At 41.9% G+C, this 26,680-nt stretch overlaps 1 protein-coding gene across 9 annotated transcripts in view; it reads right to left on the bottom strand.

The window, feature by feature from the left end:
• LOC144511190 (D-glucuronyl C5-epimerase-like) overlaps positions 1-26,680 on the bottom strand; it is a 108,933-nt gene that overhangs the window by 53,318 nt on the left and 28,935 nt on the right. For 4 of the 9 annotated variants that reach the window (XM_078241258.1, XM_078241256.1, XM_078241257.1 and 1 more), the window contains one exon: positions 14,325-14,455. The exons of 1 other annotated variant lie outside the window; for it this stretch is intronic. The gene's annotated coding sequence lies outside the window, so the exon portion shown is untranslated. Of the gene's footprint in view, positions 1-13,978; positions 14,074-14,324; positions 14,456-15,973; positions 15,995-26,680 lie in introns of those variants that run through there. 4 more of the 9 variants (XM_078241263.1, XM_078241261.1, XM_078241259.1 and 1 more) reach the window with 3 other exon arrangements.

The following is a 26,680-nucleotide window of genomic DNA, read 5'->3' as shown; positions in this document are numbered from 1 at the left end:
TTTTGATGTTGCTGCTGTCAATAGGATTTCACATTCTATGCATCCACTCCCCCAGCCAGGAAATCCGTGGCTGGGGTTTGCTATCAACTGGAAGATCCCACAGGCAGGAAAGGCCAAAAATTCCGACCAATGACTATGAGTCAACTATGAGCTTATAAATTATATTTCTATTGTTTAGCCTTATGCTTGAATATTACCAGTGACATAAGCAATGTCAGGTAATCACAAAGGAGGCAAGAAACTAAATATTTCAGAGTTTACCCTCCAAGTCAAACCTCATTCACGAGCCTCAAAGTTTTTGAAATCACTACAGAATCTTTACCTCTTGGGCATATGCCATTTTAATTGCTCTACCATTGAAGGAGATGTCCAGGCTCTAAGCCTTTGAATTCCCTTCCTAAATCTTTGATTCTCTCCTTAAAGACACATCTTAAAACCAGCATTTTGACCTAGCTATTGGCTATCTGCCATAATGCTGTTTTAAGAGGCTCAGTATCAAAGTGTGCTTTAAATGCTAATAAAGCACTTGGGAAGATTTATTACATTAACAGTACAACATATTTGTTGTGGCTGCATTATACTTGTTCATACACAAAACTTCAATAATTATTTATTACCTTGTCAAGCCATGGCCTCATTGTTTTTCTTTCTTGTGAGGCAAATCAAATATAAAAGTAGGGAAGTTATATTTCAGTTGTACAGGGCAATAGTGAGACCACATTTGGAGTATTGTGTACAGTATTAATCATCTTATTTAAGATGCAAGTACATTGGAAGCAGTTCAGAGAAGGTTTGCCAGACTAATACCTGGAATGGGTGGGTTGTCTTAGGGGGAAAGATTAGACAGTCTGGGCTTTATTTGCTGGAGTTTAGAAGAGTAGGCGGCAACTTGATTGAAACATACATGATCCTGAGGGGTCTTGACAGGGTGGATGCAGAGATGACATTTCCTCTTGTAGGAGAAGCTAGAATGAGGGGGCACTGCTTAAAAGTAAGGGGCTGCCTATTTAAAACGGAGATGTGGGAGGGTCGTGACTCTGGTACTCTCTTCCTGAAAGGAACCAGGGTGTTTTGAATATTTTTACGGCAGAGGTGGATAGATTCTTGGTAAGCAAGGAGGTGATAGGTTATCAGGCATAGGAGAGATGCAGATTTGAGGTTACAATCAGATCAGCCATCACCTTATTAAATAGTAGAGCAGGCTTGACAGGCTAAATGGCCTACTCCTGCTCCTTGTTTATATATACGAGACCAACAATGTACTTCCGCATGAGCTAAATTATGCCATGCAGTTTCTGTAGATTTTTTTAAGCCGTAAGGTTTGTGGGAATTGGGGTGGGGTTAGAAAGGGGAGGTGAAGTGGAGGAAAGAGGTATTGAGTATTGCACACCAAAAGTACTTTATCTCCACTCCAACCTCAAATGATGATACATTTGACTACAAATGATATATTTACAGATATAATATTGAAATCCAAATTCACATGGCTGTAGGTTATATAGTTTGGAATTTCTTTCTAAAACAATTCTTTAATTCCAAAAAAGTCATTTTTGCCTAGCTCAATTCTGCAAAGTTGATTGCTATGCTATAGCAACAGGTGGTGATCGATCAACTGATGTGAGGAAGCCTCAGGACCATATAGTTGTATATTTGTCTCATACTGGTGCTCTAGTTCCAGAAGGCAAGCCACGTGATGGCTAAGATGCTCTTTTGGAGAGTCAGTGCAGACCCGATGAGCTGAATGGCCTCTTTCTGTACTGTAAGGATTCTGTGGTTTTATGGAACTATATAACTTACACAGTCGCTGGGTGAAAATCCTGCAACATCCCTCTCACATCACATGAACTGCAGGTTTAAGGCAGTTCAGTAGCACTGTCTAGGAATAGAAATAAATGCTGCTTTACAGTGATACCCACAGCCCATGAATGAATAAAAAAGTGTGCCTTTCACTGCAAATGCTTCTTCAACTTGCATCTCAAAATAGCACATCATGCAAGGGGACAGATTCAAACTAGAGGAGGGATCAGAAATAAAAGTTCATAATTCAGGATCTATGAGGAAGGTTACCTGTCAAGTCCTTGTATAGTAGACAGAGCCTTGTAATTTGGACTATGTATTGCTCTACCTACTCTACCTAGGACTGGGAGATGAATATCCAGGGGTATCAGGCGTTTAGGAAGAATAGACAGGAAGGAAAAGGTGGTGGGGTCGCGCTATTAATAAGAGATATCAGGGTAGTACTGAGGGATGACATAGGCTCTGAGGAACAAAACGTGGAATCATTATGGGTAGAGATGAGGAATAGCAGAGGGAGAAAGACACTAGTAGGTGTGGTATATAGGCCCCCAAATAATAATGTTGAGGTAGGGAGGGCTATAAACAAGCAGATAAGGGATGCGTGTAAAAACGGAATGGCAATAATCATGGGGGACTTCAACATGCACATTGACTGGCAGACTCAAGTCGGTAAGGGTGGAATGGAGGAAGAGTTCTTAGAATGCTGTCGGGATAGTTTCCTTGAACAGCATGTTACGGAACCGACGAGGGAACGAGCTATTTTGGATCTGGTATTGTGTAACGAGGCAGGTAGAATTAAGGATCTTATTGTGAAGGACCCTCTTGGGTCTAGTGACCACAATATGGTCGAATTTCTGATTCAGATGGAAGAGGAGAAAGTTTGGTCCCAAACCAGTGTCCTCTGTTTGAACAGAGGGAAATATGATAGGATGAGGGATGAATTGGCTAAGGTAGACTGGGAGAGCAGGCTGGCAGGGAGGATCGCTGAGGAACAGTGGAGGATTTTTAAGGAGATCCTTTTCAGTTCTCAGCAAAAATATATTCCAGCAAAAAACAAGGATTGTAAGAAAAGGGAGAACCAGCCGTGGATAACGAAGGAAATAAAGGAGAGTATTAAAATAAAAACAGCTGCATACAGAGTGGCCAAAAATAGTGGAGAAACAAGTGATTGGGAAAAATTTAAGAAACAACAAAGAGAGACTAAGAAAGCGATAAAGAAAGGAAGGATAGACTATGAAGCTAGGCTAGCAATTAATATAAAAAATGATAGTAAAAGTTTTTATAAATATATAAAAAGGAATAGAGTGGCAAGAGTGAATGTTGGACCCTTGGAGGACGAGAGGGGGGAGTTAATAGTGGGAAATGAGGATATGGCTGAGTCTTTAAATAAGTTTCTTATGTCGGTCTTCACGGTGGAGGACACAAATAGTTTGCCAAATATTAACGATAGAGGGTTGGCAGCAGGAGAAATACTTAATACAATTAATGTTACCAGAGAGGCAGTGCTGGGTAGAATAATGGGACTGAAGGTGGACAAGTCCCCGGGTCCGGATGGAATGCATCCCAGGGTATTGAAAGAAATGTCAGAGGTAATAGTGGATGCGTTAGTGATTATTTATCAAAACTCGTTGCATTCTGGGGTAGTGCCGGTTGATTGGAAAACGGCTAATGTTATGCCGCTGTTTAAAAAAGGAAGGAGACAAAAGGCGGGTAACTATAGGCCGGTCAGCTTAACGTCTGTAGTAGGGAAAATGCTGGAATCCATTATTAAAGAGGAGATAGCAGGGCATCTGGATAGAAATGGTTCGATCAATCAGACGCAGCATGGATTCATGAGGGGAAAGTCGTGCTTGACGAACATGTTGGATTTTTATGAAGATGTGACTAGGGCGGTTGATGGAGGAGAACCGGTGGATGCGGTGTTTTTGGATTTCCAAAAGGCGTTTGATAAGGTGCCCCATAAAAGGCTGCTGAAGAAGATTAGGGCACACGGAGTTGGGGATTGTGTGTTAAAGTGGATTGGGGACTGGCTATCCGACAGGAAGCAAAGAGTCGGAATAAATGGGTGTTTTTCCGGTTGGAGGAAGGTAACTAGTGGCGTGCCGCAGGGATCGGTACTCGGGCCGCAACTATTTACCATTTATATAGATGATCTGGAGGAGGGGACGGAGTGTAGGGTAACGAAGTTTGCAGACGACACAAAGATAAGTGGAAAAGTGAATCGTGTGGAGGACGGAGAAGATCTGCAGAGAGATTTGGACAGGCTGAGTGAGTGGGCGAGGATATGGCAAATGGAGTATAACGTTGAGAAATGCGAGGTTATACACTTTGGAGGAAATAATAACAAATGGGATTACTATCTCAATGGTAACAAATTAAAACATGCTACTGTGCAAAGGGACCTGGGGGTCCTTGTGCATGAGACGCAAAAGCCCAGTCTGCAGGTACAACAGGTGATCAAGAAGGCAAATGGGATGTTGGCCTATATCGCGAGGGGGATAGAATATAAAAGCAGGGATGTCTTGATGCACCTGTACAGGGCATTGGTGAGGCCGCAGCTGGAATACTGTGTGCAGTATTGGTCCCCTTATATGAGGAAGGATATATTGGCATTGGAGGGAGTGCAGAGAAGGTTCACCAGGTTGATACCGGAGATGAGGGGTTTAGATTATGAGGAGAGGCTGAGGAGATTGGGTTTGTACTCGTTGGAGTTTAGAAGGATGAGGGGGGATCTTATGGAGACTTATAAGATAATGCGGGGGCTGGATAGGGTGGAGGCGGAGAGATTCTTTCCACTTAGTAAGGAAGTTAAAACTAGAGGACACAGCCTCAAAATAAAGGGGGGTCGGTTTAAGACAGAGTTGAGGAGGAACTTCTTCTCCCAGAGGGTGGGGAATCTCTGGAATTCTCTGCCCACTGAGGTGGTGGAGGCTACCTCGCTGAATATGTTTAAAGCGCGGATGGATGGATTCCTGATCGGTAAGGGAATTAAGGGTTATGGGGATCAGGCGGGTAAGTGGTACTGATCCACGTCAGATCAGCCATGATCTTATTGAATGGCGGGGCAGGCTCGAGGGGCTAGATGGCCTACTCCTGCTCCTATTTCTTATGTTCTTATGTTCTTACACACAGAGCAACATAGAGTACCACAAAACTAGAAAGGCATTTCAAGGTGCTTCAGAGGTGTAATCAGATATAAATGGATGGTGAGGAAATGAGGAAGGGTAACCAACAGCACAATCTAGAGATGGGATTTAAGGAGGCAGAGGCTGGGTAGGGAATTGTACAGCATGGAATTGAGGTGACCAGAAAATGAAAAGACTTATCTTTTTAACTTGCTTTTCCTACAGATAACTCAAGAATAAAATTCTGACTATCTTGGGAGTCAAACCTGAGTTACTAGATTGCAGGAAAATAGGTTTTTGGTTCAACAGATTATGTTCCCCACAATTGAATAGCTTCTTGGTACACAGAGCAAGTACATAAGGAATAAGATAGCCAAAGACCTTGAAACTTATCTCAACAACAGTAGAAGAAAGTGATTTAGAATAAATGTATTGTATTCAAGCGTTCATTTTAATGAGTCTGTGTGTTACACTTTACAGAATGTTCTGTGAATACAAATGCAATTTCTTAAGTTTTTTAAAAACTTATTTCTCCTATATATATTTGTATATAGCTTGTTCTTTAGCCAGCATACATAACGTGTTCAGAATTACATCAAATTAGAATCCTAAGAGAACAAGGTACAGTATGTACAGCAGCTGTACTCTGCTCGAGTTGGGGGAGCTGGCACCCAACATATCAAGGGGCTGTATTTTGTCTTAAGTGCGATATATGATTTGTTGATATAAGTTGAGATAGCTCGCAAATAGATAAGGAATGTAAACAGGGTAAGAGGGAGGTTAGACGAGTGATGGAGAAGGGAAGTGCTCAGGCTGAAGGTCTGAGATGTGTCTATTTTAATGCCAGGAGTGTAGTGAATAAAGTGGATGAGCTTAGAGCGTGGATTGCTGCTTCGAATTGTGATGTGGTGGCCATTACGGAGACTTGGATGTCTCAGGGACAGGACTGGGTACTTCAGGTGCCGGGTTTTAGATGTTTCAGGAAGGACAGGGAGGGAGGCAAGAGAGGGGGGGGGGGGGGGAGTGGCACTGTTGATCAGGGATAGTGTCACGGCTGTAGAGAAGGTGGACGCCGTGGAGGGATTGACTACGGAGTCTCTGTGGGTGGAGGTTAGGAACAGGAAGGGGTCGGTAACGTTGCTGGGTGTTTTCTATAGGCCGCCCAATAGTAACAGAGATGTTGAGGAGCAGATGGGGAAACAGATCCTGGAGAGATGTAGGAATAACAGAGTTGTCGTGATGGGAGATTTTAATTTCCCAAACATAGATTGGAATATCCCTAGGGCAAGGGGTTTGGATGGAGAGGAGTTTGTTAGGTGTGTCCAGGAGAGTTTCCTGACACAGTATGTGGATAAGCCTACTAGAGGAGAGGCTGTACTTGATCTGGTGCTGGCTAATGAACCTGGACAGGTGGAGGATCTCTCGGTGGGTGAGCATCTTGGGGATAGCGATCATAATTCTATCTCCTTCACGATAGCATTGGAAAGAGATAGGATCAGGCAGGCTAGGAAAGTGTTTCTCTGGAGTAAAGGGAAATACAGTGTCATCAGGGAGGAAATTAGACGGGTAAATTGGAAGGAGGCATTCTTGGGGAAAAGTACCGAAGGAAAGTGGAGGATTTTCAAGGAATGTTTGTCTGGAGCTCTGCATGACAACGTTCCGATGAGACAGGGGGGTGTTGGTAGGGTACGGGAACCGTGGTGCACGAAGGTTGTGATGAACCTGGTGAATAAGAAAAGAGAGGCGTACAGAAGGTTCAGAGAGCTAGGAGGTGTTAAGGATTTAGAGGAGTATACGGGATGTAGGAAGGAGCTTAAGAAGGAAATTAGGAGAGCGAGAAGGGGTCATGAGAAGGCCTTGGCGGGTAAGATTAAGGAGAATCCCAAGGCTTTCTACAAATATGTCAAGAGTAAAAGGATGAGATGTGAAGGCATAGGATCCTTAAAAGGTGAAGGGGGAAAAGTTTGTGCGGAACCGTTAGAAATGGCGGAGCTGCTTAATGAATACTTTACCTCGGTATTCACGGTGGAAAGGGATCTGGGTGGTTGTACTGCTGGTTTGCGGTGGACAGAAAGGATCGAGCATGTGGACATAAAGAAAGAGGATGTGTTGGAACTATTGAATGGCATCAAGGTTGGTAAGTCGCCGGGACCGGATGGGATGTACCCCAGGTTACTGTGGGAGGCGAGGGAGGAGATTGCGGAGCCTTTGGCGATGATCTTTGCATCGTCGATGGAGACGGGAGAGGTTCCGGAGGATTGGAGGATTGCAGATGTGGTCCCTATATTCAAGAAAGGGAACAGGGACAGCCCGGGAAATTACCGACCGGTGAGTCTAACCTCAGTGGTTGGTAAGTTGATGGAGAGGATCCTGAGAGACAGGATTTATGATCATCTAGAGAAGTTTAGTATGATCAAAAGTAGTCAGCACGGCTTTGTCAAGGGCAGGTCGTGCCTTACGAGCCTGGTTGAGTTCTTTGAAAATGTGACCAAACACATTGACGAAGGAAGAGCGGTGGATGTGGTCTATATGGACTTCAGCAAGGCGTTCGATAAGGTCCCCCATGCAAGACTTCTTGAGAAAGTGAGAGGGCATGGGATCCAAGGGGCTGTTGCCTTGTGGATCCAGAACTGGCTTGCCTGCAGAAAGCAGAGAGTGGCTGTGGAGGGGTCTTTCTCTGCGTGGAAGTCAGTGACCAGTGGAGTGCCCCAGGGATCTGTTCTGGGACCCTTGCTGTTTGTCATTTTCATAAATGACCTGGATGAGGAAGTGGAGGGATGGGTTGGTAAGTTTGCTGACGACACCAAGGTAGGTGGTGTTGTGGATAGTTTGGAGGGATGTCAGAAGTTGCAGCGAGACATAGATAGAATGCAAGACTGGGCGGAGAAGTGGCAGATGGACTTCAACCCGGATAAGTGTGTGGTGATCCATTTTGGCAGATCCAATGGGATGAAGCAGCAGTATAATATGAAGGGTACCATTCTTAGCAGTGTAGAGGATCAGAAGGACCTTGGGGTCCGGGTCCATAGGACTCTTAAATCGGCCTCGCAGGTGGAGGATGCGGTCAAGGCGGCGTATGGCGTACTGGCCTTCATTAATCGAGGGATTGAGTTTAGGAGTCGGGAGATAATGCTGCAGCTTTATAGGACCCTGGTTAGACCCCACTTGGAGTACTGCGCGCAGTTCTGGTCACCTCATTACAGGAAAGATGTTGAAGCCATTGAAAGGGTGCAGAGGAGATTTACAAGGATGTTGCCTGGATTGGGGGGCATGCCTTATGAGGATAGGTTGAGGGAGCTTGGTCTCTTCTCCCTGGAGAGACGAAGGATGAGAGGTGACCTGATAGAGGTTTACAAGATGTTGAGAGGTCTGGATAGGGTAGACTCTCAGAGGCTATTTCCAAGGGCTGAAATGGTTGCTACGAGAGGACACAGGTTTAAGGTGCTGGGGGGTAGGTACAGGGGGGATGTCAGGGGTAAGTTTTTCACTCAGAGGGTGGTGGGTGAGTGGAATCGGCTGACTTCGGTGGTGGTGGAGGCAAACTCGTTGGGGTCTTTTAAGAGACTTCTGGATGAGTACATGGGATTTAATGGGATTGAGGGCTATAGATAGGCCTAGAGGTGGGGATGTGATCGGCGCAACTTGTGGGCCGAAGGGCCTGTTTGTGCTGTGGCTTTCTATGTTCTATGATTGGATTTGATTTACCGTAAATTCACTAAAGCATCTGAAAGCACCCATGCCTTTGTTACCTCCATTTAACTATCCCAAAGCACCCCTGGCCGGCTGCCCACATTCTGCCCATCATAAGCCTGAGATAATAAGAAATATCCAGCAGGTCTAGAGGAAGAAACAGAGTCCACTTCCAACATTCCACTTTCCTCATGTTCTGGTCATCAACTACGTTCCAACATTCTGGTTGAGTTATTCTGATCAGTTGATAGTACTGAGAATACAATATTACTAATAGGACCTGCTGCACTGTTGCCAATTCTGTTCAAACATCTTTTCTTCCACTTCCATGATACAGCTTTCTCTTGGCTCAACTAACATATGTTCCTTCATAGACATTATATGGCTGCTTCTTATTCCTGTGCTTAAAGATTGCATCTAATGTACCACAATGGTTGCCATTGCTGATTAACATCGAGGAATTACTCTGTGGGTAGCACAGTAAGAAGTCTCACAACACCAGGTTAAAGTCCAATAGGTTTATTTGGTAGCAAAAGCCACTAGCTTTCGGAGCGCTGCTCCTTCGTCAGGTAAGTGGGAGTTCTGTTCACAAACAGGGCATATAAAGACACAAACTCAATTTACAAAATAATGGTTGGAATGTGAGGCTTTACAGGTAATCAAACCTTAAAGGTACAGACAATGTGAGTGGAGAGAGGGTTAAACACAGGTTAAAGAGATGTGTATTGTCTCCAGCCAGGACAGTTAGTGAGATTTTGCAAGCCCAGGCAAGTCATGGGGGTTACTGATAGTGTGACATAAACCCAAGATCCCAGTTGGGGCCGTCCTCATGTGTGCGGAACTTGGCTATCAGCCTCTGCAGAGTCGCTGAGCAGAGACTGATAGCCAAGTTCCGCACACATGAGGACAGCCTCAACCGGGATCTTGGGTTCATGTCACACTATCTGTAACCCCCACGACTTGCCTGGGCTTGCAAAATCTCACTAACTGTCCTGTCTGGAGACAATACACATCTCTTTAACCTGTGTTTAACCCTCTCTCCACTCACATTGTCTGTACCTTTAAGACTTGATTACCTGTAAAGACTCGCATTCCACCAGCCAGCAGCTCCACATCATGATCTGTGGTTAGAACAGGATCCACATCAGCTTTAAGATAGCCAAAAATTCACTTGTCAAGGCTCAAGGATGAGCAGCCTGTCATTTGGGTGAAGTACCTGATGAGAAATCAGGATGGGAAAAACATACACATTAATCTGTACCCTACCCAAAGGTACTGCAGGTGCACCTTCATCACATGGACTGCACTGGTTCAAGAACAAGGCCCACCATAAAATTTATCAAAGTCAGCTATCAATCAACACTGAGCATAAGCAGGTTGTTTGACTTGGGGCCATCAGAACTTGGCCCAAATCTGTCTGCACTCAACAGCAAACATGCACTTTCAATAGAGTTTGATAAATGTCAAACAGGAGCAGGAATCCTGGCTGATTATATCTCCCTCAACAACCCAAAGGACACAAAATGTCAATTTCAATTGTTGGCATCCTACCCATTGTGTATTTTAAAACATTGTAAATCAAGATCAATGCTGAACCTTCTTGCACTCTGAAACTTGATAATGGGATGAAACTCAAAATACTTACTTTAATCTGAAGTCGTATGTCGTATGTCAGCAACTCGGGGCGGGGGGGGGGGGGGCCCTTGGGCCTTCTGCGCATGCGCTGGGTGAAAAATGGTCACACATGCGCAGTTAGTGGTTGGTTTTATTCTTCAGGCTGGGAATCAGCCCAGTGTGCCTGAGCAGAAAGGAAGCAAGAAAGTGAAATGGCATGAAAATAGCTGGTCATGGGACCTGAATGGGACCATTATTCTGGAGGAAAATATTCCAGGCAGAAGGACATGGGGAAGAGGTGTCAAACCAGGGAGTGGAACTAGATGAGGTCCCTGAAGGAAGTCCCAGGTAAGGGATTAGAAAGAGGTCTCCTAAGTAAAGTTAAAAGTAAGGAGCAGAGAAATACACTCCAAATAAAATACAGAGCTGCAGGAAGCAAACTTTGAGCAAAGTGGCTCAAGAGAATGATCCAAGCGAATAGCTTGGCAATTCCTTACTGAAGGCTTTTTGGAGCACTGGTGTTCTGCTTGGGATGGCGGAGGATCCGAAACATACTTGGAAGGTAATGTTCGAGTGTACATGGAGATCCGGAGAAAATAAATCTCAGAAGGCAAGCTTGAAGCTCTGGAGGTGGATCCTTGATGAAGTCATCTAAGCGAGAGTGAAGTTTTGAGGGAATTACAAGGACAGTTCTTCAAATGTGGAGATTGGAAACCCTTGTTAGAAAAACAAAGTTTCAATGAGACCAGTTGGCTCACGTTGTGGCAAGTGCCTGGCTGGATTGTTGAGATCCATGATCTCTCTCTCACTGCATCTGTCATTTACTTTGGAATGTGGTGCATCTGACCAAAGTTCACCTGTTAATATACATGTACTTCTTACTTATCCTGAATATTAGAGTACAAGATAGATATGATAAGATTGTTTTATCTCTCCTAATTCTTAAAAACATAGCTGGGCGTGAAAGAACAATGAATATTTGAATTATATTCTTGTGTTTATACTGAGATCTTTCCAAATTTTTTATCTGCTGTAAAATAGTTCTTTTTTCTTGTTTAATAAACATTTTGTCCTTTGTGTTAAAAGCTCATCGGCTGTAAAAATGTTTAGTAACTTTCCTCCACAATTTCTAAAAATACAAAGTTATGGTCTATCAAGCCAGATTTCCCTCTGGGATCTGACTTGTCCAGTATTATCAGCTGGGATTTTAACAATCAGCTAACTCCCAGGCTGGAAAGGAAGTAAAGAGTTTTACTCATTTTTAATCCACCAGTAAGAGAGATTTTTAAATGCTCCTGCTCCCTTTTAGTTATCCTTATTCCATTTGTCAGGAAAGCAGTTAGGTGGCTGAGTGCAGTCAACTCTTGTTGCTAGGTTCTGTCTATAACAAGCCAGAAAAGTTCTGCAAAAATTAAAACATGGCAGATACAAAAAAATCAAGAAGTGGTAGAAACACTTAGGTTGGTCATGCATAATCCGAGGAGACAAAAGTAGGGTTAAAGCCATCAGCTCAATGACCTGATAGGTGTTCTTTTAATTTCAGAAAAATTCTTCATGTTTTCCTCTTGTGGCCTCCAATTAAAAGCACCCAAGAATATAGCCAAAAACTAGAAATGAGTATAATTCAAGCACAGTTTTAATTTTGCCAACATGAAAAATTCTCAGTATCTTAACATTTCCAACTACAAGCATTCATCACGATAAGCAATGCTAAGCATATACTATAAAATCAGAAAGACATGATTTCAAGATAATCTTATCTCGGTTCAGGTGACATTAAGAAATTGTTACAGCTTTGTTCTTTTGCTTAATGATGCAGCCCGAACACCTCAATCAGATTACCGTTTTACAACGTGCTTTTGTGAATTTCTTGCTCTATGATTGTGGCAAGAATTGAAACCAGCTAACAGCAAACTGGAATTATGTTTTTCTTAGGAGGAATTGAGAACAAATTAAACTGCAGAAAGCAAAACTGAAAGTTATATGAAATAACCAGATTTTGAACCCTCTGCAAAATATCCTGCACCGAAGGCATTATCCTTTGCCACTGCAGACCTCTGTACTTCAATTCATTGTAACGAGTCTCACAACACCAGGTTAAAGTCCAACAGATTATTTGGTAGCAAAAGCCACTAGCATTCGGAGCGCTGCTCCTTCGTCAGACCTGACGAAGGAGCAGAGCTCCGAAAGCGAGTGGCTTTTGCTACCAAATAAACCTGTTGGACTTAAACCTGGTGTTGTGAGACTTCTTACTGTGTTTATCCCAGTCCAACGCCGGCATCTCCACATCACTTCAATTCATTACCAGATTGAATCGCTCACTGACATTTTACTCTTTGAAGTGACAATCTAACTCAAAAAGGTTTTTTAACCTGTGACAACAGTTCAACCGAGAAGATAAATGTACGGTTTACTTATCAGTAGTAAAAATAAAAAAATCTCAGTCATAGAGTCACAGTAGAATCTGTAGAAACAGTCTTGGAAGAAATGTATTGCAAACTGCTTTAGAATCCAAATCAAAGCAGGTAATACGCAAGAATACAATTTTTGTAGCAACACATTTACCTTTCAGATTCTATATTTAAATGGGATACACATCCTAAATCAGCATCCACAAGAACCAAAAGTACAATTAAACTTGCATTTATCCAATAGCGAGGTGTGTGGGGGGGAAGAGAACAAAGGATCAAGGGCCCCGGGATGGAGTCCGGCCCTCCAAGAATTGCCAGCCAAAGCTCTATTGAACACTACTGCCGCTGGAGAGGTGACAGCTACTGCTGCTAGTACAATACCAACTCAAGGTCTATAATTGTTACTGAATCCCAGGCTACAGGTGAGTAATGGCAGGAGGGGTGTCTGGGGGTGGGGGTTGTGGATGGGCAGCGGCAGGGGCTTGCCTGGCATGCTCTCTACATTGCAAGCCCCTTGCCTACCACTGGGTTAATACCAGCGGAAACAGTAGGAGGCCCTTAAATGGGCATTAATTGGCCACCTTAAGACCTCAATTGGCAATGAGGTGGAAACATGGCAGAGTCCCCACCTGATGAAATGCCCCGCCACTAAACAAGTCATGGGGGAAAGCAGTACTCTGGTCAACATGTCAAGATAGGAAGTGACTGAAGACTGTACCACAATAATGGCTTTGAGAAGATTTTATTTTAGAAATGGATATAAGCTTTAAAAGGAGTAAGTTCCAGAATATGAGGTTGAAGTAGCTAAGGGTACTACCACCGAGTGGTGATATGGGGAGGATGACAAGACTATTTGGGTGGAACAAACATGTGGCAGCTGGTGGGCTGAAGAATACAGGAGAGAACTCAGGGAGGGAACACAAAGCTGGAGTATATTTCAAAGAGGTGTTGGAGGCTTCACAGATAAAGCCACAGCTTGAAACATCACCCACAGATGCTGCGCGAGGTGCTGAGCATTTTCAGCATTAAAACAAAAATCAGATTCCTTCCATTTTATGTGTGATTTTTTTGCAACAGTCTCTGTGCTACCTTGCCCATCTCCAAACATTAGCTACCCAAGAAATTTGCAACACTTGCACTCTGCAACAAACACATCACCTCAGTTCTTCTAGTTCCTAATGACTTTAATCCTAATCTTCATGTTCAAATTCTTCCATGGCTTTGCTCCAACCTAGCTGAGCAACTGTTCCAAGTCACACATCCACAAATTCCACTGTTACAGCTTGATTTTTCTACCACAGGAGACCAATCATTTGTGTACTGTGCAATAATTTCACATACTAACGTTCTCCCAAAATCCGTGCAGTCTCTTTCTCCACACTTCAAAAGAATTCCTTCTTTTCAGTGACCCCTGTTGTCTTTGGGATATTCAAATGCTGCAGAAATTATATAGAAATATAAATGAAAATGTACTTAGTTATGATTCTATGAAGGTCTGCCATGTTTAGAATTGCACCACTGTGCATTGTACATTCAAGTCTCATACTGTATCTTCATATTGTGTAGTTCTCTTAATCCACCTTGAATCAACGGTTTACTCTCAAATTACAGGGGAATATTTGTAAACGCAATATTCTACCATTCTTTCTTCATCTTGCGCGAGAGAATAAAGGAAACATGAACTCACCTTTTTCACTTTCGATCTACTCCACAAATCATCATCAAGTTATACTGATGACCTCCAATATATTATTCATCTTCTGTTGCAGAAAAAGATGTCTGAACTTGATTTAGTATCCCGAGATCCTACAGGTGACACTAGAATTAAAAAATGACAACATAGTCAATAACAATTCTAGATTTTTTACATTTGACATGATAAAAGAAAAGGCTTCCTCCTTTGCTTCAAGTTAACATCTCCTATATTCAACTCTTCACTGATGTGAATGTAGTAGTTAATAATAGGATACATTTTCTTCTGTAAAATGCCCTAAGTTAGTTAGTGGGTGGCACAGTGGTTAGCACTGTTGCTTCACAGTGCCAGGGTCCTAGGTTCGATTCCAGCCTTGAGTGAGTGTGTGGAGCTGTACATTCTCCCCGTGTCTCCTCAGAGGGCTCCGGTTTCCTCCCAGAGTCCTAAGATGTGCAGGTTAGGTGCATTGGCCATGATCAAGGTGCAGGGTTAGGGCAGGGTAGGATGCTCTTTCAGAGGGTTGGTGCATTCTTGATGGGCTGAATGGCATCTTCAGTATAATGGGGATTCTATGACTCTGATCTGTCTGAACATTGGCCACTACAATAAAAAAACATTTTTTGCAGTGTCTTTAGTGTGGTGAATGGTTCAAAAAGAACAGAAAAGGAACATTACCAAACAATAATTGAACACCAAGCTACAGAAGGATATATTAGGACAGGTGACCTAAAGCTTGGTTAAAGAGGTAGGTTTTAAAAAGTGCCGGGTAAAGAGCAAATGCATGAAAAAGACAAAGAACAAGAGAGTGTGAAAGAGAAAAAACACGGGTGATGGGTAAACGGAATTTGGTGCAAGTCAAGATAAGAAAGTGATATGGTTAATCGTTCTAAAGAACTGCAATTGCTTGTGCCTTGTGACATTAATTTGCATGTCAAAAGTCTTCGATTTGTTTGGTGGGGAAGGAAAGAGAAGAACGACCAGAAAGAATGTTTCCGACTCAGAACAAAGTTTAAGTGTCTTTCTTATAATCAAAGCTCGTTTGATGAGCTCTATAATTACTAGACTACCACAACATTAATGGCATGAAACACTAGCACCTATACAAAAAAACCACATACCAACTGTAAAGAGTAATTATTTCATAAATGCAGTTGTGCAGTCAATTTGTCAGGTCTATAATCGAGCATGCGTGCTAATTCATCATGATGTGAATTCACACAGGAATTTGATTATAACCAAGACAGAAAATACACAGTAACAGATTCCAAGTTATTTGATACATCATGCAACCAAGCAGAAACATATGCATTGGCTTCATATGATATTAAATTATGGGGGTGGTTACGGGAATTATCTTCTCAATAATATGGATTTACACTAAGGCCATAAATAATAGGCAATGATAATACGCATTTAAAATTCTTGAAAACACTGTTGCATTTATCAAGCACAACACTATTCCCAATGGTAATATAACTGAAGAAAACCATGCTAAAACAAAAGTGATATGGGCTATGCAGTCTCCAATAATTCCCGTTCGTTGAAAAGAAAGTTACGGTTGACAATAACAATAAAGGTCATTAAGACAAAGTGTATGTGAAATCAAAGTACTCATGGAACTCAATCGGTTACTTTAACAATACCTTTTAGAAGAATGAGGGGGATCTTATTGAAACTTACAGGATACTGCGAGGCCTGGATAGAGTGGATGTGGAGAGGATGTTTCCACTAGTAGGAAAAACTAGAACCAGAGGGCACAACCTTGGGCTAAAGGGACGGTCCTTTAAAACAGAGATGAGGAGGAATTTCTTCAGCCAGAGTGTGGTGAATCTGTGGAACTCTTTGCCGCAGAAGACTGTCGAGGCCAGGTCATTGAGTGTCTTTAAGACAGAGATAGATAGGTTCTTGATTAATAAGGGGATCAGGGGTTATAGGGAAAAGGCAGGAGAATGGGGATGAGAAAAATATCAACCATGATTGAATGGCAGAGCACACTCAATGGGCCGAGTGGCCTAATTCTGCTCCAATGTCTTATGGTCTTATTGACAAAGCACTTGGAATAGTTACTGGAAACTTTACATTTATGTACTTGTACAAAGGCATTGTCTAATGTAGGGAAACAAAATATCTAATTTGTGCACAGCAAGTTCCCACAAAAAGCAAGGAAGCAGATAATCTGATTTAATGTTGTTGAGATAGAAATATTATCCTTCTTTTCTGCAGTAAGGCCATGATTACTTTTATGTTCACCTGGCAGCATGTTCCTCTATCCCTTCCCCAATACAGGTTGCTGGCATCAGGGCCCTCCTGATGGGTCACCCATCATGATCCCTGACTTGCCCCACCCCCCCTCCCCCCACCCATCTGGACCCCCAACATAGTCCACCCGTCATAGCCCCAACTCAGACCTTACCCCCTTGGCACTGCCCCAGTACACTGACTGCCCAACTGGCACTGTCAAATGCCTCCGTACCTCTCGGCATGGCCATTGCACCATGTCTCTGCTGGTGGCAACTAGTAGCGATTCGTGCATGACCTCCCGCCGGAGAGGAGGCAGCATTCTGGCAGGTGGATGATCGAGGGCCAAACTTGCTAATGAGGTAGTAATCCAGTCAATCTTATGCAAATCGGCCTCTGCCAGTAGAAAGAGGCACCTGGTGCGAAACCAATTTTTAGGCCCACACGTTATTCTCCAGGATCAGCACAATCTGCAATAGACGCAACGAGGTCAGAGAGTCACCCCAAAGGACTCTGTGGCAAGGAGTTCCAAATGCTCAACCCTCAGAAGAAATTCCTCTTCATCCCAGTCAAAACCTAAAAATAAACTTTAAACTTCTTAAATTGGTACCCCTTTATTCTGAGACTATGCCCTCTGGTCCCGAGATGAGGGAAAATATCCTCTCCACATTTACTCTGTCAAACCGCTTAAGAATCCTATATGTTTCAATGAGATCACCTTTCCTTCTTCAAAATTTCAATGAATAGAGTCCAAGTCTGTTTGACCTTCCCTCAAAGATACGGAGATCATCCTACTGAACATTCTCTGAACTGCCGCCAATGAAATAATATATTTCCTTAAAAAAGAGAACCAAAACTGCTCAGGCTACTCCAGACATGGTCTCACCAGTACCTTGTACAGTTGCAGCATGACTTTCCTACCTTATACTCCAACCTTTGAAATAAAGGCCAACATTCCATTTGCCTTCCTGATTACCAGCTGCACCTGTGTGCTAGCTTTGTGTTTTGTGCACAAGTACCCCCAAGTCCCTTTGTATTGCGGCTTTCTGCAGTTTTTCTCTGTTTAAATAGTACTCTGTTCTTTCATTCTCCCTTGCAAAATGAACAACTTCACATTTTCCCACATGATATCCATTTGCTAATATTTTTCCCAATTACTTAGCCTATCATTATCTCTTTGCAAACTGTTTGTATCCCTCGCCAATTACCTTTCCATCTATTTTTTGTGTCGCCTGTAAATTTGGCTACAGTACATTTGCTTCCTTCCTCCAAGTCATTGTAAATGGTTGCAATCATTTACACATTGTAAATGGTTGCAATCCTCGCATTGATCCCCGTGGAACCCCACTGGCTACAAGTTGCTAACCTGAAAAAGAACCGCTTATCCCCACTTGCTGTTTCCTGCCCATTAAAAGTAAAGTTATTTATTAGTCACAAGTAAGGCTTACATTAACACTGCAATGAAGTTACTGTGAAATTCCCCTAGTTACCACACTCCGGCGCCTGTTCGAGTCAATGCACCCTAACCAGCACGTTTTTCAGATTGTGGGAGGAAACTGGAGCATACGGAGGAAACACACGCAGACACGGGGAGAACATGCAAACTCCACACAGACAGTGACCCAAACCGGGAATCGAACCCGGGTCCTTGGTGCTGTGAGGCAGCAGTGCTAACCACTGTGCCTCCCCATTAGCTAATTCTCTATCCATGCCAGTGTACTACCTCCAACACCATAGGCTCTTATTTTATAACTTAATACTGAGATATCTTGTTGAATGCCTTCTGGAAGTCCAAATATAGCACATGTATTGGTTCCCCTCTATCCACTCTGGTTGAGACTTCCTTGAAAAACTCTTAGTCAGACACTATTTCCCTCGCACAAAGCTATGCTGATTCTGCGTGATTAGATTATGATTTTCCAGATGTGCTGCTATTACTTCTTTAATAATTGATTCCAACATTTTTCCAACAATAGATGTTAGGCTAATTGGCCAATAGTTGCCTGCTTTTTGCCTCCCTTCCTTTTTGAATAGGGGTGTCACATTTTCAGTTTTCCAATCCTCTGGCATTTCTCCTGAAGTGGAGATGCTGGCGTTGGGCTGGGGTAATTTCTCCTTGAGTTTCTCCTGAATCCAAGGATTTTTGGAAAATTACAACCAATGCATCAAATATCTTTATAGCTACTTCTCTTAGGATCCTAGGATGCAAGCCATCAGGACCAGGGGATTTACCTGCCTTTAGCCCCATTAGTTTTGTCTGATGCTACTTCTCTCGTGATGGTATTTAATTCCTCCCCCGTATTCTTTAGTACTAATGGGATGTTTGAAGTATCATCCACTGTCATCGTAACAAACTGATTCACATCAATACCTCTAACCTGCACCATTTATCCATGCAAAAAATGTTTCACTTCAGGATTCATGGGGAAAAATTGTGACAGCTTCAAAATCTGTAAAAACGCATTCATTTACTCAGTACCAGAGTTTGAGATGGATGCCTTTAAAGCAAAAAGTATATTTTTCCTTCAGGTTTCAGAAATATCAGACTTACTGAACGCAAGATAGATCTATGGCAGCAGCACAAAACAAACTTGTAGAAAATCTGTATGCAGTTTTTCCTCACCCAATCTTCATGTGCTGACATCAGAGCAATAATTTACACTCGTGTAATCTGTCTGCTCTGGAATACAGGCTCGAGAGGCTGCATACCATCCCCGCATCACTCTTGCTGGCCAGTATCCCCAAATTTATTCAGAGATGAAGAGCCAGCAGCATTGATGATTTTGGACTGTTGGTATGGTTGTTGCTTGGCTGCCCCCTAGGTGGCAAAGAGTTTTCATGCCTTTCAGCTCGAGTGCACAAAGTCAACATTCTCCACTGTTTTCTGCCATCTTATGAGTTCATCAAGAGATTTGAGTACTGTTGCCACAAGGGAGTCTTCATTTCCTTGGAACCATTGACTTTCCAGAATCCAAAAGTTTTTCTGAAGAACCAGGGAACAAATATGGTAATTTCCAGTTTGAGAAGTTGCATGTCATGGTTATAATTTTCAGGGAGGATTAATCTTGTTTTCTATATATCTGCTGTGGACAGCCCAGTTTCCATGCTGCAGATTCCAGTGTAACATTGACTTTGAGGCTTGGTCGATGTTGTCTATGGGAGTAGCTGGGCAGTACATCAGTGGTTGGCCATTGCTGTGATGGGTCCGGAAACAGTCAGATGAATAGCCCTTTCTTTCACTGGTGGAATGGAATCTGCTAGGCTGTTGTACAGCATAGACAAATTTTAGGACATGGAGCCCCAATCCAACAGCTGTTCTCCAGCAGTGTTATTCTTGGGTAAATCCTTCAGTGACTTTGAACTCACCAATGAAGATGTTTGGTGCCCTAAGATATTGGACCATATGTCATTAGGTGGTTTGTAGGCAATTGTGATGGACAGCCTACCTACATTAATGCAGATGGAGTAGGAGTCATCTGATTTTAGGTTTGTATGTCATTGGGAGGCTTTATTGATGTAGGTGGCTAGGTTGTGTGTCTTGTTATCCCTGCTTGCAATGAGTTGGGACCTGGGAATGAGAGTTTAACAGCTGGAGTGATCTGTGAGGTGGGTTTCCTGCAGGACAACTATATCTGCATTCTTGTCAGAGGTGTTTTGTCAAGGATATGCCTTCAACGTTGAGCTGGTATATTCTCGTTGCTGAACCTATTTGTTGGCTTCGTTGTCACTAAGAGAATCTATTTTCCAGTGGGTTTTTACTGCTTGGGCTGGAGCCAAGAATTCTTGACATCATTAGTTCACAGGTTTTTAAGTTAGAAAAAATTACTTTAACATGTGAAGGTTGCTGCCTCCCTCACGTTTCACACTCAAATCAATAGGCATGGAAAGTCCTGCAACAACCACAACTGTGGCTTAGAATCAATGCCACTGAGGTTGTGTCATAACTCCAGATAAAGTCAAAGATACAATGCAGCTGGGAAGAAAAGCGGATGGTAAAAACAACCCTGAAGCAGTATCTCAAGGTTGTGCCAGAGAGCAGGCAGACTTCTCAAGTCCTTGAAGATCAAATCAGCCGCCGACACTCAAATAATAATGGGCTCCCACAAGATCATTCCTCACTCCAGCCCTCTACAATATATTCCTCCATCAAACAAATTCAGGGCTTTTCCCATATGTTGACGACTTGTCTCCAGCCTTCTAGGTTAAAGAACTTCAGGACATTGAGAAAACACTCAATGAAGATCTATGTTCTCTGGAAGCCTACTTCAGAAAATGGAGACTTCAACCAAATGCTTTCAAGACTGTTGTTTCAGCCTTCCACCTGAACCAACTCAAATGACAGAATTTTACCTTCCCACCCACCACAGGAATTGTAGTGGGCGGGACACAGACTGTAGGAAGTCCATTGACTGTGGACAGGATTTTCCGACCTTGGGGCGAGCACTGCCAGAAAATCCCACCCAAAGGCTAGGATAGAACTTCATATTTAGATCTGTAGCCAATCACTCACCCATGATCCAACATCAAAATATCTTGGTATCACTCGACCACACACTGACCTACTGGTAACACCTTCAGAACACCGGAGACAAGGTCAAGCATCACTAAATCCAAACTGGTAACTGACCCGACTGAATTCCCAGGTTTTGACCTTCCACATAAAACCTGACAACCCTCAACCATTTGAGGACAGACTGGGGAAGATGTGGCTACTTGCTCCACAAGTGGAACATGAGGTACTGTTCTTTGACTCTGGCCATCCAGGTCAGGCCATCACCTGCATAACAACAGCCCTGATAGGTCCATCACAAACATGCTCACTGCATTAGCTGCAGCTGTTGAATGGATTGTCAACCTTGGCATTGAACTATAACTGCTTCACCAGCCATGTGAAATTATTTTAGGAGACAAGTTCTCTTGTCTTATTGTTGCTTGCACTGGTTTGAAAGGAAAATTCTTGGCTATATTTTCAAAGTCAGTGAAAAATAAAAATTGGCAAGGTAAAAAGAAATTATATTCACTACAAGATAGTTTTGCATGCTGGTGTACACCAATTTCAGCTCTACTGTCTATTCTTCAAGGCAAAACATAAAACATATAGTCAAATATGACATGTAACCTTCAACATGATTCCCCCCGCCCCATAAATTCCAAACAGCACACAATCCATTCCCCCCTCCCGACTGAACGGTACAAATAAAGTGAACTTTGCACTTTTATTAAAAGCATCTATCAGAAACATTAAGCTGTTTGCTCTTTTTTCAGATATTGATCAATAATACTTATATTATAAAATGTAAGCATTGCAACAGCTCCATTAGAACCGATCTCCATCATAGTGGAGTTTCAGTACAATGGATCCTCCGATCCTCAATTATACAGTGAAAGACAGTAACATTTGGCACAAGAATGTATAACAATTTCTATAAGCACGCCCATTTCTACAACACATTGGTAAAAAGTCAAATGCTTAGTTCTCAGCTTCTGGATTCAGTTTACATTCTAGTAAACACATTAACTAGCTCATTTTTCTCACAATTAAGTGAAGGAAGCTTTCTAGTAGTGATATATAACAATGCCTTTTGCTGTTAGAACTATAGTTGAACATTTAATGAATGAAGAATTCACCTATCTCAACTGGCAGCTGGAGAGAAATGGGGTTCAAGACAGCTTGAGATTTCAGCAAATGCACAAAGATAGTGAAACAAAGCCTAAGCATACTGTTCAGAAGTTAATGACTTATTTTTAAAACAGCTAAAAAAAATTGGAAGTTTTAAACAAATCAATTTCTGTTTAGAGCCACGAGTGAAGCTAATCATTTTAAAAAACTTTTCTACAAGAATTTTAAACAACCAGCTTATTTAATATCACTTGGGGTCAAAAATTGCCCTTGGATTAAAAAAAACTGTTGAAAATTAAATCTCAGCTTTAAAAAAAAAATCTGGTTGTTTCACTAGAAAAAAAACCCATCAATCTTTTGGCTTTTTAAAAAAAATAGCAAGAACTTCACTCCTTTGACAACTGATTGTAACAATGTCTGCTCCATTATGTCACTGCCACATCTGTTCTAGCAGCGTCTCGGGGCTGAAACGAAATGAGCTTGGGCAGCTTCAATAGAAGTTGCTTCTGGGGTGAGTCTATGACATAAACTCCCCAGATACCAGAAGCAGAGAACCGTTTCATCCCACAGCATGGACATCTGTATTACAACGCAAGTTTAACAGCCTTTTCTTTATGTCCTACATAAGTATTGATTATTGGGAAAACGAGCTTGGTGCGGTTATTAAGCTAGAGAGTGGGAGAGCACTGAACTAAAACACTCAAGGTACTCCAGAATTAACAATTATTGCTATTGACAATTTAATCCCTTTATCAGTTAGCTGCTCAAAGCCAGCAGCTCCAATGTAATAAAGTTTCAAAAAAAATTAAGAGGCAATAGCTCTTCCAACTTTATCACCAGCTGTACACATCCAATAAGCAACAGCATCACATAAAGGAGAAGTCAAATAAAAAATTGAAATATATTTAGCAACTACTGTAAAACCCTGCAAGTTGACACATTAGATAATAGAACACAAAAAAGTTGAGATTCTGCCACCAGAGTTGTAAATTATTTGTTAGTGCAATTAAAATAGCTGAATTAACAACCAGAGATATTTTCTGCTTTCCATCAAATTAGTGCTGTACCAGTTCTCTGCTCCCTCCTCTAGCACTGGTTCAAGTTTACGTCCCTTTTTAATTAAAAAACATAAAAATTACCAAAATATTGAAATAATGCTGCAGTACTACTGCAATGTCACAAGGGCATTAGTGGAACCATTCACAAGTGCAATTTAGATATGTTAAGTGACTGAGTCCACATATATTAATGTGAACAAGTACAGTGCTATGCATTTGAATATGGTTATTGTAAATTTTAGACATGATTATACTGTGTCTGGATGACTACTTAGTCTGTATTTCTTGAAAGAAAATACCTCCAATTCCTGGAAACTGGCCTGATAACTAAAAGCAATACATCATTTAGCTTACTCTCATTTGTACTTCCTCTATGGGTTTGGATATTTCCTGTTGTGTACGGAATGCAAAACTGGAAACAGCACGTCAAGCGCAGCCACGACAAAAAGGAAAGCCCTGTGTCTTGGCTGATGAACCATTAAAAAAAAGGTCCTCAAGCAATGTGAAGGCAAATAACGATGTGGAGATGCCGGCGTTGGACTGGGGTAAACACAGTAAGAAGTTTAACAACACCAGGTTAAAGCCCAACAGGTTTATTTGGTAGCAAAAGCCACACAAGCTTTCGGAGCTGCAAGCCCCTTCTTCAGGTGAGTGGGAATTCTGTTCACAAACAGAGCATATAAAGACACAAACTCAATTTACATGAATAATGGTTGGAATGCGAATACTTACAACTAATCAAGTCTTTAAGAAACAAAACAATGTGAGTGGAGAGAGCATCAAGACAGGCTAAAAAGATGTGTATTGTCTCCAGACAAGACAGCCAGTGAAACTCTGTGGGGGTTACAGATAGTGTGCCATGAACCCAATATCCCGGTTGAATGAACGGATGAATGAACACCGCTCGACAATCACCAGGCAAGACTGTTCTCTTCCTGTTGGGGAGCACTTCAGCGGTCACGGGCATTCGGCCTCTGATATTCGGGTAAGCGTTCTCCAAGGCGGCCTTCGCGACACACGACGGCGCAGAGTCGCTGAGCAGAAACTGATAGACAAGTTCCACACACACGAGGACGGCCTCAACTGGGATATTGGGTTCATGGCACACTATTTGTAACCCCCACAGAGTTTCACTGGCTGTCTTGTCTGGAGACAATACACATCTTTTTAGCCTGTCTTGATGCTCTCTCCACTCACATTGTTTTGTTTCTTAAAGACTTGATTAGTTGTAAGTATTCGCATTCCAACCATTATTCATGTAAATTGAGTCTGTGTCTTTATATGCTCTGTTTGTGAACAGAATTCCCACTCACCTGAAGAAGGGGCTTGCAGCTCCGAAAGCTTGTGTGGCTTTTGCTACCAAATAAACCTGTTGGATTTTAACCTGGTGTTGTTAAACTTCTTACAAGGCAAATAACAGCATAGATTCTGTAGTTTTATATTTTGCTCCAGCAAACCTAACATTAAGCTTATGCTTCATAAGCCCTCGTAGCACATTTACAAAGTATTTGCAGGGAAAGTGCAGCAAGAGGAAATAATGTTACAAACAGCAAAATATTACTACATTAGCCAAATTCAACGTAGCTAGGTGCTCAAATCATAGCTTCAATTAGTTTCCTCCAGAAATAAATGTACTCGTATTCAGACTGCCTGGGTACCACAGGGTAATACGGAAGGTCGGCCTGAATTACAGAGCAGAATGTACAAGTCATTTTTAAAAAAATCAGTAATACATAACCACAAGTGGTAATACAATTTTAGATTGTAAAAGAGAAGTGTCACAATGTAAAGTTGTTATGGGGAGAACTACTGGAATATTGAATAGGTTAGTGCTGTAAAAACATTGCATGAAAACTTATATACGGACTCATTCCCCAACTTGCATTAACTAATGGGGTATTTTCTACTTTAATCAAGTCAATGAAAAGCAGCGAGAGATCCTTTGTACTCAAATGATTACTAGCACTACAATGCACAGACACATTTTCTTCCTGTCCCCCTCCTTAATTAATGTGCAGCCACCTTACTGGATGCTCAACTTAATGAACAAAGCCAACTTTAATAATTCAGATGTTTCTAGGCAAAGACGATATGCTTGTCAGAAGCTTTCAGCTAGTAAGTCAGTAACTGGTGCAGCTTCACTTAGGCTTTGCATGAATTTAAATTTTCACAAATCCTCTTTTCAATGCTGTTTTTGGCAACATTAAGCTGCTTAAATAAGTTTCAACACAATTTGCTTAGTACCCATTATCGGTAAATACTCTCATTCCACAAACCACACATTTGAAACAATAAAAATGTTAATTAAAAAAACGAAAATGTGGAAGTTACACAGAGTATAAATATGTAAGTCTTCTCTCTTAAAACAGTCCCCACTCCCACCTTTCCAGGCTTCAAGAATACACGTTATTTTAACACTGTCGCTGAGTCAAAATCCTCAATCCTAACAGTACTGTGGGTGTAACTACAACACAGACTGCACTGATTCAAGAAGACAACTCACCACCTCTTTCTCAGTGGTGTTTAGAGATGAGCAAAAAGCCCAAATCCCTTCAACGAATATTTAAAAAACTGCCCTGGTACAATCATAAACTTTCCACTATTGGAACCAAGCAATTTCTAGTAGAGAAAAAGAAATGGTACCAAATGCAGAAGTTATAACATATAGCTGCCATTATCTGGAAAAGAAATTTCCTATAGCTGACAACAGAACGTCTCAAACTAGAAGTCAGACAAAAAAAATGAACCCAAGTGGAAAACTTGTAAATATATTTATCTAACCAATAGGAAAAGAGGAAAAAGCTAATGTACTCTCCCAAATAGACTATTTTAACAAAATATGACTTGGGTATTAGAGAAACAGTGCAAACCTTTATGAGTGAAACTTTGCTTTTTGAAAAAAAGTTATTCAATTCCTGCCATATCAGGCAAATGAACCTTATTACAATTGGGACTGTAAAAAACTTGGTATGGGTTTTTTAATAGATCTGCAAAGTCATCAATTATCTATAGATCAGAACAGAGCTGAGCGCCAGATTTAAACTTCATGTTCTATGCTTTTCGCTTCACCTGCCCAACCCTCCTTGTCTCTGTCACTTATTTGCATTTTACAGACTCTCAGATTGCAGAATTACCAAGAAGCATGCCTATATTTTCAGATTCGTGATTAACAAGGGGGTGAACTGTTATCGGGGTATGCAGGATTGTGGTCTTTATTTTACAATCAGATCACCCATGACCTTATTGAATGGTGGAGCAGGCTCAAGGGGCCAAGTGGTCTATTCCTGCTCCAAATTTATATGTTTGAATGCATAATCACATAAGCAAATTTTTTAAAAATTCATTTGTGAGACACGGGCATCACTGGCTGGCCAGCATTTATTGCCCGTCCCTGGTTGCCCTTGAGAAGGTGGTGGTGAGCTGCCTTCTTGAAT

Source organism: Mustelus asterias, chromosome 24, assembly GCF_964213995.1.
Source record: "Mustelus asterias chromosome 24, sMusAst1.hap1.1, whole genome shotgun sequence".
Lineage (NCBI taxonomy): Eukaryota > Metazoa > Chordata > Chondrichthyes > Carcharhiniformes > Triakidae > Mustelus > Mustelus asterias.
The sequence above is the reverse complement of the archived record's forward strand: the minus strand, read 5'-3'. Positions and strand labels throughout refer to the sequence as shown.